The 18,916-nt window shown below is 35.1% G+C and overlaps 1 long non-coding RNA gene across 2 annotated transcripts; it reads right to left on the reverse strand.

The window, feature by feature from the left end:
• Positions 1–9,646: 9,646 nt before the first annotated feature.
• Positions 9,647–13,301, reverse strand: LOC110701681. Of its 2 annotated transcripts, XR_002507372.1 has the most exons (6): positions 12,851–13,299; positions 12,527–12,726; positions 11,903–12,428; positions 11,721–11,802; positions 11,470–11,582; positions 9,647–11,317 (listed from the first exon to the last, which is right to left on the reverse strand). It is a non-coding gene; the product is annotated as an uncharacterized LOC110701681 (long non-coding RNA). The 2 variants fall into 2 exon arrangements; XR_002507371.1 differs by having other exon boundaries at positions 9,647–11,582; positions 12,851–13,301.
• Between the last annotated feature and the right edge of the window lie 5,615 nt (positions 13,302–18,916).

An 18,916-nucleotide genomic window follows, 5' to 3' on the forward strand; every position in this document is an offset into this window, starting at 1 on the left:
ACGCAAAAATAAAACTATTATTTTGAATTAGAATCATATTAACCCTAAACAAGATTATTAATTATCTTATTAAGTGTGATTACAAGTACAAATTCCCTTTAAACATGCATAGAAGGCGTGATCAAACAATAACAATAAGTGTCAAGCAACATAATAATAATCATGATAATAACAATCATAATAATCATAATTAAAATAATCATGTTCATGTTAAAAATAAAGCATAATAATAGCAAGATCCTAGGCATGATACAAACAAGATTAATAACAAACCCTAGCATGTCACTAAACAATAAAGTACAAAGCTTTACCCCTAACATGATATTAGGAAAGAAAATAGGAAGCATCATCAATATCATACATGATATTAGAAGTTTTAGTTATTACCTTAAACATGATACTAAGAAAAGCATCCTAACATGATACTAGGAAAAGCATCCTAACATGATACTAAGAATCAAAATAACAACTTAAACATGATTTCTATATCAAAATATCAATTAAACAATTAAAGCACTTACTTGGATGCCTCGTACCTCTTTCTAATAACAAAATACACACATTAGTAGTTTTAAGAAAAATAATAATCAAACAATTAAATTAAATAATTGAAATAAATATTTGGGACCAAACCCTCAGAAATATCAAACGTTTAATGTCTAGGGCGAAGGCAACTTTGAACTTGGCTAGGTGTGTCTAGTGCTAATGTATGAAGAATTATGTTTGTAAAAGGCTAGGCTAGAAAGAGGGAGAGAGAGAATAAACTTTATCTTAGAGAGAGAGAAGAGAATTAGAGAATTTTGGTAATTAAAAAACAGAGGTCTAGGGATCTATTTTATAAGAAAATAGTCCGGATTTGATAAAAACGAATCAGAGTTCGACAAGGATTAAACATGCCTCTGTCGCCAACGACATCACTTTGTTTTTGCAGATTTTTTTTTCTCATACCTTTTGATCCGGAAGTCCAAATAAGTCATATAATATGTCGTTGGAAAGATCATGAAGTCTACTTTCCAAGCCAATTGGAATCAGATTAAAAATTTTTGTAGATAAAAGATATTGCCGAAATAGTTGAAGTGAGTCAGTTTTGGATAGAGTTTCGTGTCTCATTCATATCGTTTATGTTATAGCTCATAATTAACATTATGATATATCATTTGAAAGATAATATTAAGATCTATCCAACTATATATGATTTGGATAAATATTATGTGGCACAAAAATAATATCTGAATATATTTCATTTCGTACAAAATAAGGATTCTCAAAAGGAGTAGTTTTATTCCATTTCAAACTCTTTGAAACATAATTATCAAAAAGGATAATTAAGATCTTTTAGAAACTCATAAAATCTTCTAATAAATGCTAATTAGTGAAGTAATAGGATTAAACCTTTGGACCCACCACGTGATCATTGGGTCGTAGGTAAAATCCGGTTTGGGCCTAGTTTAATATTTTTGGCCATAACTTTCTAGCCCCATCCAACTATAATATTTTTGGACCCATATCATGGACCAAACTAAACTGGAATGCACGTTTACATAAATAGGGTAAGAAAAGAAATATTTTTTAAAACCGAAAGAAAAGATATTTTAATAAAAACATCCTCATCACTAGACTTTTCACACTTTTTCTTTTTTTGATAACAAATGACATGAAAGGTATTCATCACTGGGTTTGGTTTTTGTTTTGGGGAGACATATTTGGGAGTCTACAGAAGCCCCCACTTTGACTGAGTTTGGAGAAACGCAAGTTTCAAAAACAAAAGTCAAAGTAACGATTGGGACGGAGAATGATTAAGAACGTTCTGCAATCCTAAGTCATTCTTGTAAAGCCGATACCTGCAAACTAGCATTAGTTAAAACAGATAAGAGAGTTAGGAAACACGTATCTTGCACCGTCTAGCACACGTCTCTGGGGTAACTGATTTTTTGCTACATTTTGTGGTGACGACCTTCCACAAGCTAGGGAACGTCATCTCGCTGTTGTTGATGTTCACTCCTCTTTGAACAAAAGAGCTTCTTTTTTAGGATTGTTCACTCGTCTCTGAACAAAAGGCCTTGTTGATGAGATGTCCACGCGTCTATAAAAAAGAAGATCTTTAATAGGATATCCACGTGTCTCTAAGCAGGAGAAATTGAAAGACATGTCCATGCGTCTCTGAATAAAGTGCTTTGAATGATATGCTCACGCGTCTCAAAGAAAAAGAGCTTTTTGATTTTTCCACGCGTCTTTGAACAAAGAGCTTTGATATGTCCACGCGTCTCTGAACAAAAGAGCTTTGATATTTCCATGTGTCTCTGAACAAAAGAGCTTTGATGATATGTCCACACGTCTCTGAACAAAAGAGATTTGATGATATGTCCATGGGTCTCTGAACAAAATAGCTTTGATACTTGAATGTTTGTTGCGATCGTTTAGTTGGCTGCGAACAGGAGCTTTGCTGAATAGTTATATCCTGTAAAAATCAAAAGATTGCCAAAAGACTTTGCTGGTGCTTTTCTTAGGCTTGACCTAAGGCTTGATGCCTTTTCTTAGGGTTGACCTAAGACTTATTGACTGACTTGAGGTTGACTCTATGTGAATTGACACGTGTGATTGTATTGTGGATGTGCTTGACTCAAAATGCGAAAATTCAAAAATTTAAAAAATTTTCGTTATTTTTGTGGAGGGTACCGACTTTCTCCCAAAAGAGGACGCGAAAAAAGAATTGAAGTGTTTGATGGTGTATGTTGAATGATCTTAATCTGTTAACGTTGTCTTTCATAGTACAAGGATTATAACATCTTATAATATCTTAGTTGACTCATTAATGAAAGTGTTTAGGAACTTCATACTTTGTGATGCAATGATGATTGATCTTGATAAGACAAGGCATGCTTCAGCATTTTGTTATGATATTATGACAAAAGGGTTCCTAAGGAAGTATATTTGGTCACGTATCTGTGATGTGTGTGATAGTGACACTAAAGTTAGGCTACAAGGGTTTAGATAAGTGTGTGGAAAAATATATTGAAAAAAGTCAAATGGTGGTGACTCTTAGGCTGGGTAGGCTAATAATGTAAGGATCAAGCCCCCAAGTCTAGCTCTAAGTGAATAAGGATGAGCATAGGAGATCCCCTTGATATGATCAATTATGAACGTAAATATGAATGCATTTTTATTACGGCCGCACCTCGATGTGAGGTTGCCTACGTGCCCGTTAGGAATTAGGCCGAACGCAGCTCTAGCCGAACCTCACACAAGTGTGTGTATACCTTAAAAAGGTCTTTTGAAGGGTTGTAATGTGGTTAGGATAAAGGTTGAAGAAAAAAGGGATAGAGGCTCAAGACCCTAGATAAGCCCCCAAGGTGTGCATCCTTGCTTTTGAATCTTTATATTTTTATGCTTGAGGCTTTTAACTCTTTTTTAGTTTTTGCATTTATTTTATTTTTATAAGTGTGGGAAATCCCGATCATGTGGTCTATCACTCAATTGCCATTCATGTTTCTTAGGCACGGTACCGAGCACTCGATAAGAAACGCAATCTGAGACGTGTTCATATCAAAGACATGTTCATATCAATGACATTGGAACCTTTGCCCTTTTATACACTTTTATTATTTTTTATTTTTTATTTTATTCTTTTCAGATTACTCAAGCTTTTGTATTTTGAAATTGCATAAATTACACACCGTCCCTTCCCAAGGTTAGGTAGATGTAGATTGAAAAATGAAAGGTCTATCGTTAGACGAAGCTCAAAGTGGTTTATCAAAAAAGTGATTACATATTTGAAGGGTGAGAGGTATGATATGGCTACAAAGGGTGCCTCCAATCATTGGTATACCTTGTTCTTAATTTGGCGATGTTTTTTTTTAATTCAATACAATGATCATATGAAAGAAAATAAATGCTCATTTTTATTAATAGATATAAAAAGAAAAACCTAAAAAATAAGATCTAAGGAAAATAAAAGGTGCCTAGGCTAGACTTATCGGGGAAAGGAAAATTGAAAAAAAGAAAAAGAAAAAGAGGCCACGAAATCTTGTCGTTGAAGCTCTCCTCGTGTCTTATGCTTTATCATCACCCGGACTTCTTGCCGTTTAGAGGTAAGGGAAGCTTGTTATTGTCAATTAGATATTGGATGACTTCTTTTAGCTTCCAACAACTCTCAGTAGTATGACCCCCACCTTGATGGTATTTGCAATGTGCATCTGGATTCCAACTAGGTAACCTCTTCTTAGGTGCATGATCTTGAATAGGTATCAATGGGAGTTATGAGACCTTTAGAATGAAGGCGATCGAATGATGTGTCATAAATTATGCCAATAAGTGTAAAGGTTCTATTTTTATCTCGTTTGTTTATGGCAAGGACCTCATCCAAGTTAAACGTGCTAACGTTGTTAGAGTGGGTAGTTTTGGAAGAAGAAGGATTGTCGTTCTTCTTTCCTTTCCAGTCACTATTACTATTGTTACTATTCTTGGCCTTCTTGTTACTTAGAGGAACATGAAGGTGGTTTGAATCAATGAGGTCTTGAATGCGATCCTTGAGGGTAAAACACTTTTCGGTGGTGTGACCATGGCCTCTATGATATTTGCAATAAGAATTTGGATCCCAATCGGGAGATTGTTCCTCAGGTGGTGGGTTTTGATTGGGCCCAACGGGATGAATGAGACCTTGATCATGAATATAGGCAAAAGCTTCATCATAAGTCATTTATATTGGTGTCTATTTTTGAATGGTCTGTTTTGCCTGTGGCTTAGGAGCATTGAGTTCTTCATTAAATCCTTGGTGAGAATTTTTTTCGATAACCAACATCCGATTTTGTAGTCCTTTTACCACATTCAAAAGCATGGCAATGACCTCTTGCAGTTTTTGAACGTCTTCTTTTAAACATAACAAATTTTCCCCGGTATTATCTAAGAAAATTCTATCATCCTCCTCAATCATGGCCACTTTATCAATAGAGGTTATATAAGCTATCTCGATCATGGGCTCACCTACAGATGCGATAAAGAGTGAAGGATCGAAGGATGTTAGATCTTCTGCGATGGCTAGAATCTCGGAAGTTTTATTGTCATCGATCAGGTCTTGAATAGCTTATTTGAGTTGCCAACACTCCTCAGTGTCGTGACCCTTTCCTTGGTGATACTTGCAGTGTTTATTAGGATCCCACTTAGGTGGCCTGGCTTCTAGAACTGGGTCTTTGATAGGTCCTACGGGCATGACTAGTCCTTTGTGGTGTAACTTCTCGAAATTTGTTTTATAACTCATACCAAGTGGAGTGAACACTCTTTTCGACCTTTGGATTCGTGGTTTAGAGGTGTTCGTAGCATGTACTTCGTTAATGCGAGATGAAGAAGAAGGATGGTCGTTCTTCTTTCCTCTCGCACTATTATCTTTCAGAAGATCATCTTCAATGTCAATGCCTATATTATACACAGCCTTGAAAATATTCAAGTTATGTTGGTATATTAAGTGCTTTGAATATTTTTCTTGAAGGTTCTTGATGAATATCCTTACAACCTCTTTTTCGGTAAGAACCTTAACCATATTAGCAGAAGTTTCCCTCCATTTGTTGAAGAAATAATTTAACCCTTCGTTTTCTTTTTGTTTTAACATCTCAAGTTGTCTGTGGTGTGTTTCATCTTGGATGTTGTATTTATATCTTCTATAAAATCGTTCGTTATGAAAACCCAAGAAGAGGTTTTCTCTTTTTCAAGGAAAAAGAACTATTGTTGACAAACAGTTTCAAGAGATAAAGAAAACAAGGAATGAAATACTTTCCTATCAATCCCCTTTATGTTCATTATGGTCTCAAATTCCCTTAAGTGGAAGTAAGGATTATTTGTTGGCTAGAACTTAGGGATGTCATTGGCATTGATCTTCTGCGGAAGAAGCTCCTTGTCCACTAAGACCCCTTGTGAGCTAATGCCCCGGAATCTATAGTCATTGGATATTTTGCTCAAGCTTTCTTGTATGAGCTCCATTTGTTGTTGTTTCACAGGGTCATTGATTTGGAGGGTTAAATCCTTCAACACCTCAGTCACGTCTGTCATTTTCTTCTTAAGCTCATTGACTTCTTCTTGACTTGCCATTATCTTCTTAGCTTTTCTTTTTCGATCAACGTGTTTATCTAAAAGTTGAACTTGAACGAAGGTGTTGTCCTTGATTAATCGCCCTTCTCTCCTTGACCCAGTACTGTGGAAAAGAAATTAGGGATAAGTTTTTTATTATTTATTTTGACTCAAGCTCTATTCAACATAGAAGAGAATGTGGAAGAGAATGGAAATAGATTGAACCCTCCACTCGAATGACGGAAAATGACTCATGCATAAACCTAAGACATGGTCATGGTGACATGCTGACATATACAAAGTGTGTGCTAAGACTAGTGATTGTAGGTGACATGTTAAGACTCGTGTCATGAACATGTGGCTATACTATGTGACTAGACTCAAGCAAAAACTAAGTTAACCTTCATGTATATGCATTAAACTAGACAGGTTGTGGTATTTTAGTCATAACTTTTGATCCGTTACTTTGATTGGGACGAAATCAACGCCAAATTAAAGATAAAACTCGGGGCTACAGATCCATAGTTTTTACGACTCGTAGTTCTTCCTATAACTTCGGCTATGACCAACCAAGTTGATGCATGTGCAGGATACGGGAATAAAAATCCGGGTTGACTTAAAGGAACTATGACTCGATTTAATGTATATTTTTATTGCTCAAATTAATTTCAATTAATTAAGCAAAGTACTTTAGTCATTGGTTAGTCTATTAAGACTTATTACAAAAAAAGTCAAACAAAACGGTTAGTTTAGTCACATAATAAGTATGCACAAGTAGTCAAGTAGTCACAACATGATGCAATGAGTTTGCAACCTAACCATGGCTGTAGTTCTCTAAAGTTCAGGATATGGGTTAGTCCAAGAGGGTCCATGGTAATGAGTACGGATGCACCGCGCGGAAGACTTACCTTTGGAAGGGTTGGCGCGTGTGGATGGGACCCCGCAAGTTAAACTCGCTTCCGTTGTTTGGTAAATTCAACATTCTCGGATGTACACTTTGTTGGTCAGAGCGTTAAATCGGGTAGATGGAGCATGAATTCCCAAAGGGTTATGTCCATATGTAGAACACATATGGGTTTCAGAAAAGAGAGAAAAAACTTAATCAGGAAGTAGGATCGAGCCAACAGTGCTAGAACTAGTCAAAACAAGAAGGCAGATTTCTGGCTTGGTATTGGAAGAACACGGGCTAAACAACAGAGTCCGTCGCCAAGCGACAAGGCCATTTTTCAAGTGACGATCGCTGTTTTCTAGACGCTAGTTCCTACATGCCTCAGCAGCTTTCGGCGTTCTTAGAATTTTCCAGTTTTCGCAGTATTATTTCGATTTCAGTTGTGAAAGATATTTCTCAAATTTCCTACGTGTAAAAATCCTGTGTTTTTTACTCATTACGGATGGTCTTTCCAATGAGAACCTTTTTTCTGCATATGAAAATAATGTTAATCAAAATTACGCACATGAAATAGTTAGAACTTTTCGAGTCTCATCCACTCATTTTAAATAATTGCAAAAATAAATTTCAGGAATTAAAATAGAAATCCTCCCCAGCGGAGTCGCCAAAACCTGTAGGGAATACTTCAAGCATTACCCCAAACTTGAACCCCACTATGATCATAGCCTTAAGCATGGTGGCATCCAAAGGGAAAGAAGATAGAGCAAAAGAGTTGCCGACAAGTTTTAGGTACTTGTAAACCGTTCACAGGTTGAAGGTTACACCCCTTAACGATCCATGAGATCGTTAACTCCAATAGGTCTGGAACGATGACTAGTGTTCGGGGAAAAAGGTACAAATCCAACCTAAAAGAGACTAAACCTTCCCTAATAAAAAGGCCTCTACTTTATTCTTATCGTATTCATGTGCGCTTTCTGACTAACATGCAATCAATAGGATAACACTAAACCTGTTCAACTATGTTAGTTGAATATTAATGCACAAATAAAACTATTATTGGGGATCACTTGAAGTATAATCATATTAACCCTAAACAAGATTATTAATTATCTTATTAAGCGTGATTACAAGTACAAATTCCCTTTAAACATGCATAAAAGGCAGGATCAAGCAATAACAATAAATATCAAGCAACATAAAAATAATCATGATAATAACAATCATAATGATCATAATTAAAATAATCCTATTCATGTTAAAAATAAAGCATAATAATAGAAAGATCTTAGGCATGATAATAACAAGATTAATAACAAACCCTATCATGTCACTAAACAATAAAGTACAAATCTTAGCCCTAAAATGATACTAACATGATATTAGGAAAGAAAATAGGAAGCATCATCATAATCATACATGATATTAGAAGTTTTAGTTATTACCCTAAACATGATACTAAGAAAAGCATCCTGACATGATACTAAGAAAAGCATCCTAACATGATACTAAGAAAAGCATCTCAACATGATACTAGGAATCAAAATAACAACCTAAACATGATTTCTATATCAAAATATCAATTAAACAATTAAAGCACTTACTTGGATGCGTCGTACCTCTTTCTAATAACATAAAACACACGTTAGTAACTTCAAGAAAAATAATAATCAAACAATTAAATTAAATAATTGAAATAGAGATTTGGGACCAAACCCTCAGAAATATTAAGCATGTCACGTATAGGGTAAAGGCAACTTCGAACTTGGCTAGGTGTGTCTAGTGCTAATGTATGAGGATTTGTGTTTGTAAAACGCTAGGCTAGAAAGAGGGAGAGAGAGAATAAGTTTTAGCTTAGAGAGAGAGAAGATAATTAGAGAATTCTACTTATTAAAAAATGGAGGTCCAGGGACCCTATTTATAAGAAAATAGTCTGGAATTGATAGAAACGAATTAGAGTTCAAAAAGGATTAAACACACCTCAGGCGACAAACCTGTCGTTTGGCGATGCAAGAAAGTTTTTATGGATTTTGTTTTTATCATATCTTTTTATCTAGAAGTCCAAATAAGTCATATATATGTCGTTCGAAAGCTCTTGAAGTCTACTTTCCAACCTAGTTGGAATCAGATTAAAATCTTCTGTAGATAAAAGATATGGCCGAAATAGTGGAGGGTGTCTGTTTTGGATAGAGTTTCGTATCTCATTCATATCCTTTTCGTTATAGCTCGGAATTAACATTATAATATATCATTGGAAAGATAATTTTAACATCTATCTAACCATATAAGATTTGGATAAAGATTATGAGGCACAAAAATAATATCTGAATATATTTCGTTTCATACAAAACAAGGATTCTCAAAAGGAGTAGTTTTATTTCATTTCAAACTCTTTGAAACATTATTATCAAAAAGGATAATTAAGATCTTTTAGAAACACATAAAAGCTTCTAAAAAAAACCTAATTAGTTTATGAATATGATTAAACCTTTGGACACTCCACATGATCATTGGGTCATATGTAAAACCTGGTTTAGGCCCAGTTTAGTATTTTGGCCATTAATTTCTCATTATTCATCTAAATTGGGCTTATAATATGTTGTTAAAAAGGTTTTTTCAATCCCCATCCAACTACACTATCATTGGACCCATATCATGGACTAAAATAAACTAGAATGCACGTTTTTCATGAATAGGGTAAGAAAAGAAATATTTTCAAAAATAGAAAGAAAAGATATTTGAATAAAAACATCCTCATCACTAGACTTTTCACAATTTCGCTTTTCTAGATAACAAATGAAATGAAAGGTATTTATCACTGGGTTTGGTTTTGGGGAGACACATTTGGGTGTCTACACCACCCATGCTAGGGGGCTACGATACCTGCTGTTAAACTAAGTAATGGGGGCTTCAAACACCGATAAAAGACATCTTATACCAGTTTCAACTAAGCATTCAAGGGATTATATTTAATAATCTCAAAGAATCAACTATGCCTAGGCGAATAATAGTAACAATGGTGCAATTATCGTCTACCAAACAATCTTGAAGTTCAAACATGGCAAAAATAAGCTAAGTATACACTTCACGCCAATTTTCGGATTCAAAATTCTCAAAACATTGTTTATGAAGATATAACTAGTTTTAATACTATAATTACTTCATAATTAATAAGTATAGTCAAAATGATCAAGCAAAATAACAAGAAACAAACGAAATTTGACGGAAAGTGCAAAAAACGTACTGAAACGAAGAAATGCTAATACAAGGCTCAATACTCAGCCATGTTTCATGAAATTTATTGCAAAACACTCCTTAAACATAGCATAATAACATGGAATAAACAATTTCAAGAATAATTGTCTGAATAAAAAAACCCCTAAATTCGATAATCGGGGTTTAATGATTCAAAAAGGCCAAAATTCCGCCAAAACGAACAAATTTAAATAAAAAACTTACATTGGATTATGGCACACTAGTGGAAAAATAGCTATCCGTAACGGGCAAAAAAGGCCTATCCGTAACGGGCATCGGGCGTTACGTATGCCACCGTTACGGATAGCCAGTGTTATTCGTAACGGGCAGTGTCCGTTACGAATAATGGGTTATTTCAAGTGCCAGTTACGAATAACCCGTTATTCGTAACGGACATTTCAAGTGTCCGTTACAAATAACCCGTTATTCGTAACGCACATTTCAAGTGCCCGTTACAAATAACCCGTTATGAGTCCAATTTAATGATATGATACTTTTTTAAAGCTCAAGCAAAAGGTTTGAAGCTTTTGTCAAAAAAAAAAAAGATTTACAGAGAGTACTTCATAACATTAAAAGAGACTCTTAACACATTTGAGTACTGCATTCCATATACTGCTAAATGCTAATGTACATGTGTAATATTCATCAAGTATGAAAAAAATTTAAGTAGAAGCCAAAACTCCACCTCCCACCCTCTCACTCTACATATAGCTCCCCAAAAAAGTAGCCAGCGACAACAACTATTAATAAATTATCTATAATCTGAACAACTACAAGCTTTTAGCCTTTATCACTAGGCCAAGACCTTATAAGCCTACGACCTCTATAATCCATATTAATTAGACATTGACACATTGTGCCTTATGGAAAAGCTCATGCTACGTATTTTTAATGCAACAAACTCAAGAAGTAAGGTTGGAAATAAAATATCCAACTTAAACTGAAACTGAAATACTTGATCAATTAGACAACTAATCCTCAAATTAAAAATTAGGACTTTTATATTGTATTAGACCAAAACAAATTCTCATAAAGCTGCGATCATCACTTTTTCGCTCTAAATCTCAGGCATATGTAGATAATACTAACCAAGGACCCATGACTCTATCCATGATCCACCTACCAACAACACAATTACACAAACATATCACAAAATTTACAAAGAAAATTGAATAAAAGAAGAATAAAATTACTGCAAAGCAATTAGTCCAACAACATCAGACTATATTACCAATTAATTGAGAAATTAGACAAACAAAAATAAGATATACCATGTAATAGCCCTCTTTGCAGAAAATCTTGTCTCTGATCTTCTCAGGACTGCAGCAAACCACGGTGATGGTCACCGTGTTATTCTTTTCATCGAACACTTGGTTTCGTATTTCTCTTGTCATCAAATCAAATCAAATCACATAACTTAGTCCAGTATAACTTAATTAAATCATGAAGATAATTATCGATCAGTATAATGATATTATTAATGAGGAATGAACTGAAGCTGCGCTAGAAGGAAGAGACTCACGAGGGAATTTGCATAGAACTTTTTTAACCTTCCTGTAGCATTGACAACAATCAAGATCAACCTTCAACACCATTGTTGTTATCTGGTCGATCAACATATATACATTCAAATAATCAATAAATTTAATTAGAATGTATTTATATACAAACTAAAAAGAAACAAGATTGAAATGGAGGTAATACCTTTTGATCCTTAGAGCAAGTCATGGTTGGAAGTGAAAGTGATGAATGAAATGTACAAATGAAATCAAAGAGGAGTGATGATTATTATGTATAAAGCAACTAAGTAATAATATATGGTTGCTGCCTAGCTTTCTAGCTAATAATATGAAAGGAGGGTGAATTGATAGAAATAAGTAGCAATAATTTTAATAAAAACACATCAGGAGGTTTAGGAGGCTGCAACAAAACTCAGATCTGTAATAATAACACCATCATACAAACAAATCAATCAATAAAAGCAACAAATACAATCAAAATCACTCCCGATCTCCATTAATAAACAATAATCAAGCTAAAAACAATCATCAATTCGCACAAATTGTACAGGAAACAATCAAATTCAGAATATACAAACAACATTTCAATAAAAGAAAAGAGGGAAAAATAAAAAATTGAGGAAACATACGTTTACCACCACCAAGGACCTTATGAAGAGGCTTCGATCTACCGAATCTTCAAGAGCAATTCACCAACAGGACCGCAAAGACTTTAAAAGAGCAACATAGAGAAAAAAATGAATTACCATCTCACACATATATAATACTATTAATTGAACCTCAAAAGGAAAATTGCGAGCATAATCACCTCGACATCATAGATGATTTACCAGCTTCAGCATCAAAAATGTGGCGAAGAGAGCGAGGAACCAAACCGGGTACTTTGACAGATCCGAAAACGGTGTTAGTTTTCCAAGAACCACTAGGCCCTAAAGCAGCCAAAATCCCACCTTTTCCACTCATAAATCCCTCAACCATCGGTCTCATGAGCTTATCATACACTTCATCCTGCACAGTTTTAACCACAATTCACTTAAAAAAGTATGCAATCAATCAATTGAAAAAATCCCGAAAACTAAAAAGGGGGGGGGGGGGGGGGGCGGGGGGGGGGGGGGAAATTCAAACAACAAACCTAAGAAGAATTTGAAGAAAAAACATGCGAAAATCCGTTGTAAACTTCAAATTTCAACCTGTTAGAATCGTAAATCGGGGGAATAATCGTAATAGAATGAATCATCATTGATTGTAAGACAACTCTTACTGGGTTTTTTCGAATTAGGTTGTTTCGATTTAGAGGTTTTGGAAGGACCAATTGGAAGGGGGAAAACTCTGAGGAAGACATTGAGAGAATTTGAGGAATTTGGTTGATTTGGGGATGGAATTTTAGGGTTTTGTAAGAGCTGAACATCCATTGATAAGATGTCATCGAGTGGGAAATTTGGGGATGTTAAGGTTTTTGGAGGAGAGAGGAGAAAGGAAAGAAGATGAGGAAATGAAGGCTTTAGGACTGACTAACTGAGGAGAGTGAAACCCTAGTTATAAATGGGCTTTTCTCATCAGCTGGGCCCAAATTAAAACATTTGTAACAGGAACAATCTTGTCCGTTACAAATAAATAACTATTCGTAATGGGCAAGATCTTGTCCGTTACAAAAAACGTAGTTTTCGTAACGGGCACCATGTTGCCCGTTACGAATAATATGTATTTGTAATGGACTGTTATTTTTACCGTTACGGATATGTTTATTGTAACGGGCATAGCTTTGCCCGTTTCAAATAACCTGTTACAAATGACAATTTTTCTACTAGTGGCAAATGTGAATTAAGGGTGACATATGCTTCCTTTGGCCTTGAAAATCACAAAAAACTTAGCTTTTTTGAGAGAGAAAGGGACGAAAATGGCGAAGGAAGAAGAAGAAGAAAGAAAAATGAAAATCGCGCTCAGTGATTTCTTTTTGCTGACTTAAATGTCGCGTCAACTAATTTAGTTGCGCGTGACCGACTAGCGCAACTCAGAATGATGCGCGCGCCTGACTAGTGCGACTGACAGGCAAAAATTGTAATCACCCAATCGAAAATAATACCTAAATCCACTAACTATGTAGATAGGAAAGAAGGGTCAAACCACAGGGAAACGAGTTAATTTATTCCTAATTAATCAATATAACCTAAGTTATCAAATAACGAAACTGTTGTTCTAAAAAGAAACTATACTACAGAGATCAAGTTTAAGGAGAAAATTAATAATAAGGAAGCCTAGGGTCACAGGTTCACCAATAAGTAATAATCCGGGATAAAAAAAATCAACAAATAATTAACATTGCACATATAACATGATTAACAGGCTCTCGCAATTTATTAATCAACAAAGACTTAACAGGGTCTCGCAATTTACTTAGTCTAAGTTCCTATTGAAAATAACCTTTAATATCAAATTAACATCTGCTCGATTCATCAATTCAGTATTGCTATACTTTTACAATCAAATCACATCTGCTCGATTCATAATCTAATTGTAAAGAATTAAAACAATTCAATAAAAAATTATCATGTAATGTCAATATTAATGATAATAAATTAGCCCTTCATATTAATTACGGATTCCCCAAAACTCCAGAATAAACTACTCACACATAATTAAATCTAAACTAAACAAAGCAATAAAAGGAGATGTGATGAAATAAAGAAATAGAAATACTGAAATTAATAAAGAGGAAAATGTCACCAAAGTTATCGTAAACAAGGAGTTGAATCAAGAACAAAGTATGGAGTTTGTAGAGAGAGAGAGAGAGAAATAAACTAAGTAGAGAGAGAAAGTCTAAGAAGAGAGTTAAAGAAAATTAAAACTACTTAATCGTACTTATACAAAAATCTCTAATTATTCCTAATTAGAAACTAAGTAATCGTCCAAGAAGCCTCCCTAGAAACAAGAGCCCGATCGGGCGAAGGGCAGCCCGATCGGGCGCGCCTTTTTCTTCGCAGCATGCTTCTGACGGCCGCGCCCGATCGAGCCAATGCTTGCCCGATCAGGCCCGGCCTGAATTGGAACCTTGGAGTTCGATTGGTCTATTTCTTAACCCATCTTCGGATTTCCACTTAGGGGCTTTAACCATTTGGCCCAATGCTCGTATTTCACATGTCAAGCTCCTCCAATGTCCGTAGTTGCTCCATAAAATCCTGGGAAAATGCTCCAAAAGCGTACTTCCCTACAAAACTCAACCAAAACTACAAAAACACTAGAAAACACCAATTAGAAATAAAAGTGACTCTAACGAGCAAACAATACTACTAATTGTGACCATGGGACGGGGGTAAAATACCATATAAAATAGACATATCAAACTCCACCATGCCGAACCTTTGCTTGTCCCTTTGCAAAGATCTCATCAATAAATCCATAAAACATGTCTCACCCTAAATAATCAAAATCAAGAACAAACAATTCAAGGAAAATCTAATAAACATGCTTCAACGTCAATCAACCTCATTCATCTAATCACTCATCCTCCCCAACAATTGTCAAGTAGAGAAAACTACATGACCATATAGAATTCAAGACTTGTGCTCAACACACTCAACTCTCATTTATGTGGCGAGTAAAAGATGTACTCGATTTCTCTCCATCCCAACCCCTTTGATGTGAACAATGCCCTCCCAACTCACACTCTCGTGTGTTTCAAAAGACATGCACTCAACCACTAGTCGACTCGAATTATGTCCAATCATAACTTGCTTTGATAAGAAACACTTTCACATTTACACAACTCTATGCACAAGGTCGTAAGGTCTTTAAAGCTTGTAATGTAAGGCTAGGGTAAAGGGTAGGAAATATTTAGGAAAATGTGGGAGAAAAGCCATACTAAAAGGGAGCCAAATCCTAATAAAACCAAGGTAAAAAATAAATAATGACCAATCATCTCCAACATACTTAACTCCAACAAAAGATCACCAAATATACACCAAACATAACAAACAATCCCAACACTTACAGTATAGCTCACAAAAGTATAATAATATAGAACTTGAGTGAATAAACAAACTTTATTTTCCAAACTCTAATTTTTATTAAAACTTACTTTTTTTCTTTCTTTCAATCAACATTCACTTAGAACACTTGAACATTAAACTTTTTTTTTTCTTTTTTTTTCTTTTTTCTATTGAAGTTCACTTGTTTTCACTTTTTTTTTAACTTCTCTTTTTTTTTTTTCATAACATCATACTTTATTCTTTCTCAAGAAGATTAAACAATCAAGCTCATAAAAAATAAACTACGTTCAAGAACAAAATAACTTCTCAAAACCAACCCAAATTATGAAAATAATAAGCACACTACAAACTCCCTCACCTCACTCACTAATAGCTCCCCCAATCCAAGGTTGGGACTAGTAACCAATGGGGAAAAATAGGCTTGTAATGTGACTAATAAACAACAAAAAGGTCAAGGAAACAACATGGATTACAAGAAGGGAACAAATGTATCTAAATTATCTGAAGGCTACCTAAAAGAATGAACGCCTTCGTCCTCCTCAATGGGCATAATAATGAGTCATACAAACATTACTCATAGTTGCAAACCAATACTCAAATTCATTGACATACCAGGAACTATCACACAATTCCTAACCCAATAAACTACTCAAGCACTATATTCACAAGTAGTTGGGCAAAATTGATGCATGTCTAGGCATCCGAGCAATCAAACTTCAAATCATGATCAACAAATCCACAATGCTCATCATCATATACCAAGAATCAAAATAATATTTTTTCAAGTATGGGGCACAGGGAAGCATGATTTACAATTCATTGGAACGTATTTTTGTATTTTTTTATTAATTTTTTTTTTTATTTTTTTATATAGGAAAGAAATAAAACTACACTAGAAAGCAAATTAATCTATACTAGAAAGCATTAAATACAGAAGAGAGAGAGAGGGTTACCATATGTACAAGATCATCTCCCCCAAGCCAAATAAAGCAATGTCCTCGTTGACTTGGGAGTGTAGCTAGGAGTAGCTACTCCTCATCATCATCCCTATCCATCCTAGATAGCCACCTCCATGGCAAGAACCTCCACTGCATACAAAAGTCAGGGCTAATACCCTTAAGATCATCAATATTGTACCCAATTTCTCTTTTGTGGGTTCGAAGAACCTCCAGAAGTTGGGAAGTTTGTGGGTCATTAAGTGCAGTACTGATGATCACAGGATATAGTTCCTGCTAATTAAGAAAAACATATTTTAAATGAGAAGGGAGAGGTTTTAACTCAGGTTTCTTAACCTCTGTAGGTTTTGATTCCAGAACTAATTTCACTACCTTTAGGGTCTCTTTGGGATCTAGCTCTTCTAGTGAAAGAGCTTTTTCAATGACATCCACCTCATTACCCCAGACGCTTGCATTATCTGCAGATATATCTCCACAAAGAACTCCCTCCAAGGGATCCCATACAAGCACCTGTGGTAAGCTTTAATCACAAATATCATCCATTATATCAATCACATCAATTAAACAACAATCTTCCTCTAGCATAGGTCCGTTCAAAACTTTCCCTATATCAAATGTGATATTATCATCTCCAACATAAAGGGTTAGTTTACCATTTTTAACCACAACAATGGATGCTGCAGTATGGAGAAAAGGCCTACTTAATATAATGGGAATTTGTGTATCCTCAGCCACGTCTAAAACAACAAAATCAACAGGGATAAAAAATTTACTTACACTGACAGGGACATCCTCTAAAATACCTAAAGGGTACTTAACAGAACGATTTGCCATTTGCAAAGTCATATTAGTAACTTTTAAATCACCCATATTAAGTTTAGAACATACAGACGATGGCATAACACTAACAGTAGCACCCAAATCACACAATGCTTTATCAACAAATACATTACCGATATGACAGGGGATAAAAAAACTACCAGGATCCTTTAACTTAGGAGGGGATTTATTTTGAAATAAAGCACTACATTCCTCTGTAAAAGCTACATTTTCTACCTCATCAAAGGCCCTTTTCCTAGTCATGATATCTTTCATAAATTTAGCATATGTAGGAACCTGAGTGATTAAATCAGTGAAATGAACTATTACCTGCAAGTTTTTCACAACCTCCAAAAACATACCGAATTGTTTATCAAACTTACTCTTCAATTGTATTTTGGGGAATGGTAGTTTGATAACTGGGCTCTGCACATCTCCTCCCTTATCCTGAGAATTACCTTGCAATGAAACATTAGAAGGGTTAGTATCTTTTTATGGCCCTACAGGGTTAATAGGATTAGCATTTGGTATAAAGGAATCAGGATCAGGAACAGATCCATCTTCCTTTGGCATAGGAGGTCCATCATAATGTGAACCACTCCTTAGAGTGATTGCATTGGCATGATATGTGAGACGAATTGGTTGCGATGGTAGAGCTCCCTACTGACGGGTTTGTAGGGTAGATGAAATTTGCACAATTTGATTATCCATGTTTTTATTCTAGGCTATAATTGAATTAATTTGTGCATCCCTACTGTCCATGTGCTTTTGCATGCTTGAACACATTGCTCTAATTTCTGTCATAGCAGGGTCAGAAGATGAGGAGGATTGTGATTGGTTTTTCTGGCCAAAATTAGGATGGTAATATTTTTGCTGTGGTGGGGGTTGTTGTTGTGTTTGTTGTGGAGGTGGAGGGTTTTTTACACTGGTACTCCGGTAGAAAAAATATGGGTGGTTCCGGAGGACAGGATTATAGGATTTGGAGTATGGGTTATTTTGCCTATAGGTTTGAAAGGCATTAACTTGCTCTATGGAACTCCTACAATCTTGCTCCCAGTGTCATACAATTCAACAATTTTCACAAAAAGCTTCATTGTTAGCAACAATAGAAACATTAGCTACAAAGTTAGGAACAACGGTAAGATTATTTTGTTTATGACAAATAGATGTTAACTGAGGTTGCAAAAAGGATACGGAATCGACATTATGTTTTCCATTGTTAGCAAACCCTCTTAGATTCCTGTATTGGGAATTGTGTATTGCCATATCTTTGATAACCTGACCTGCATCTTCCACTTTAATATTCATGAATCTCCCACTAGCTGTAGAATCTAGAAATGATCTAGATGAATTTCCAAGTCCATTGTAAAAGGCTTGGATCAACTGCCATTATGTAAAATTATGGTGGGGTCATTCTCTCTATAGATCCTTGAACCT

This window comes from Chenopodium quinoa, unplaced genomic scaffold (genome assembly GCF_001683475.1).
Source record: "Chenopodium quinoa cultivar QQ74 unplaced genomic scaffold, ASM168347v1, whole genome shotgun sequence".
NCBI classification, from domain to species: Eukaryota; Viridiplantae; Streptophyta; class Magnoliopsida; order Caryophyllales; family Amaranthaceae; genus Chenopodium; species Chenopodium quinoa.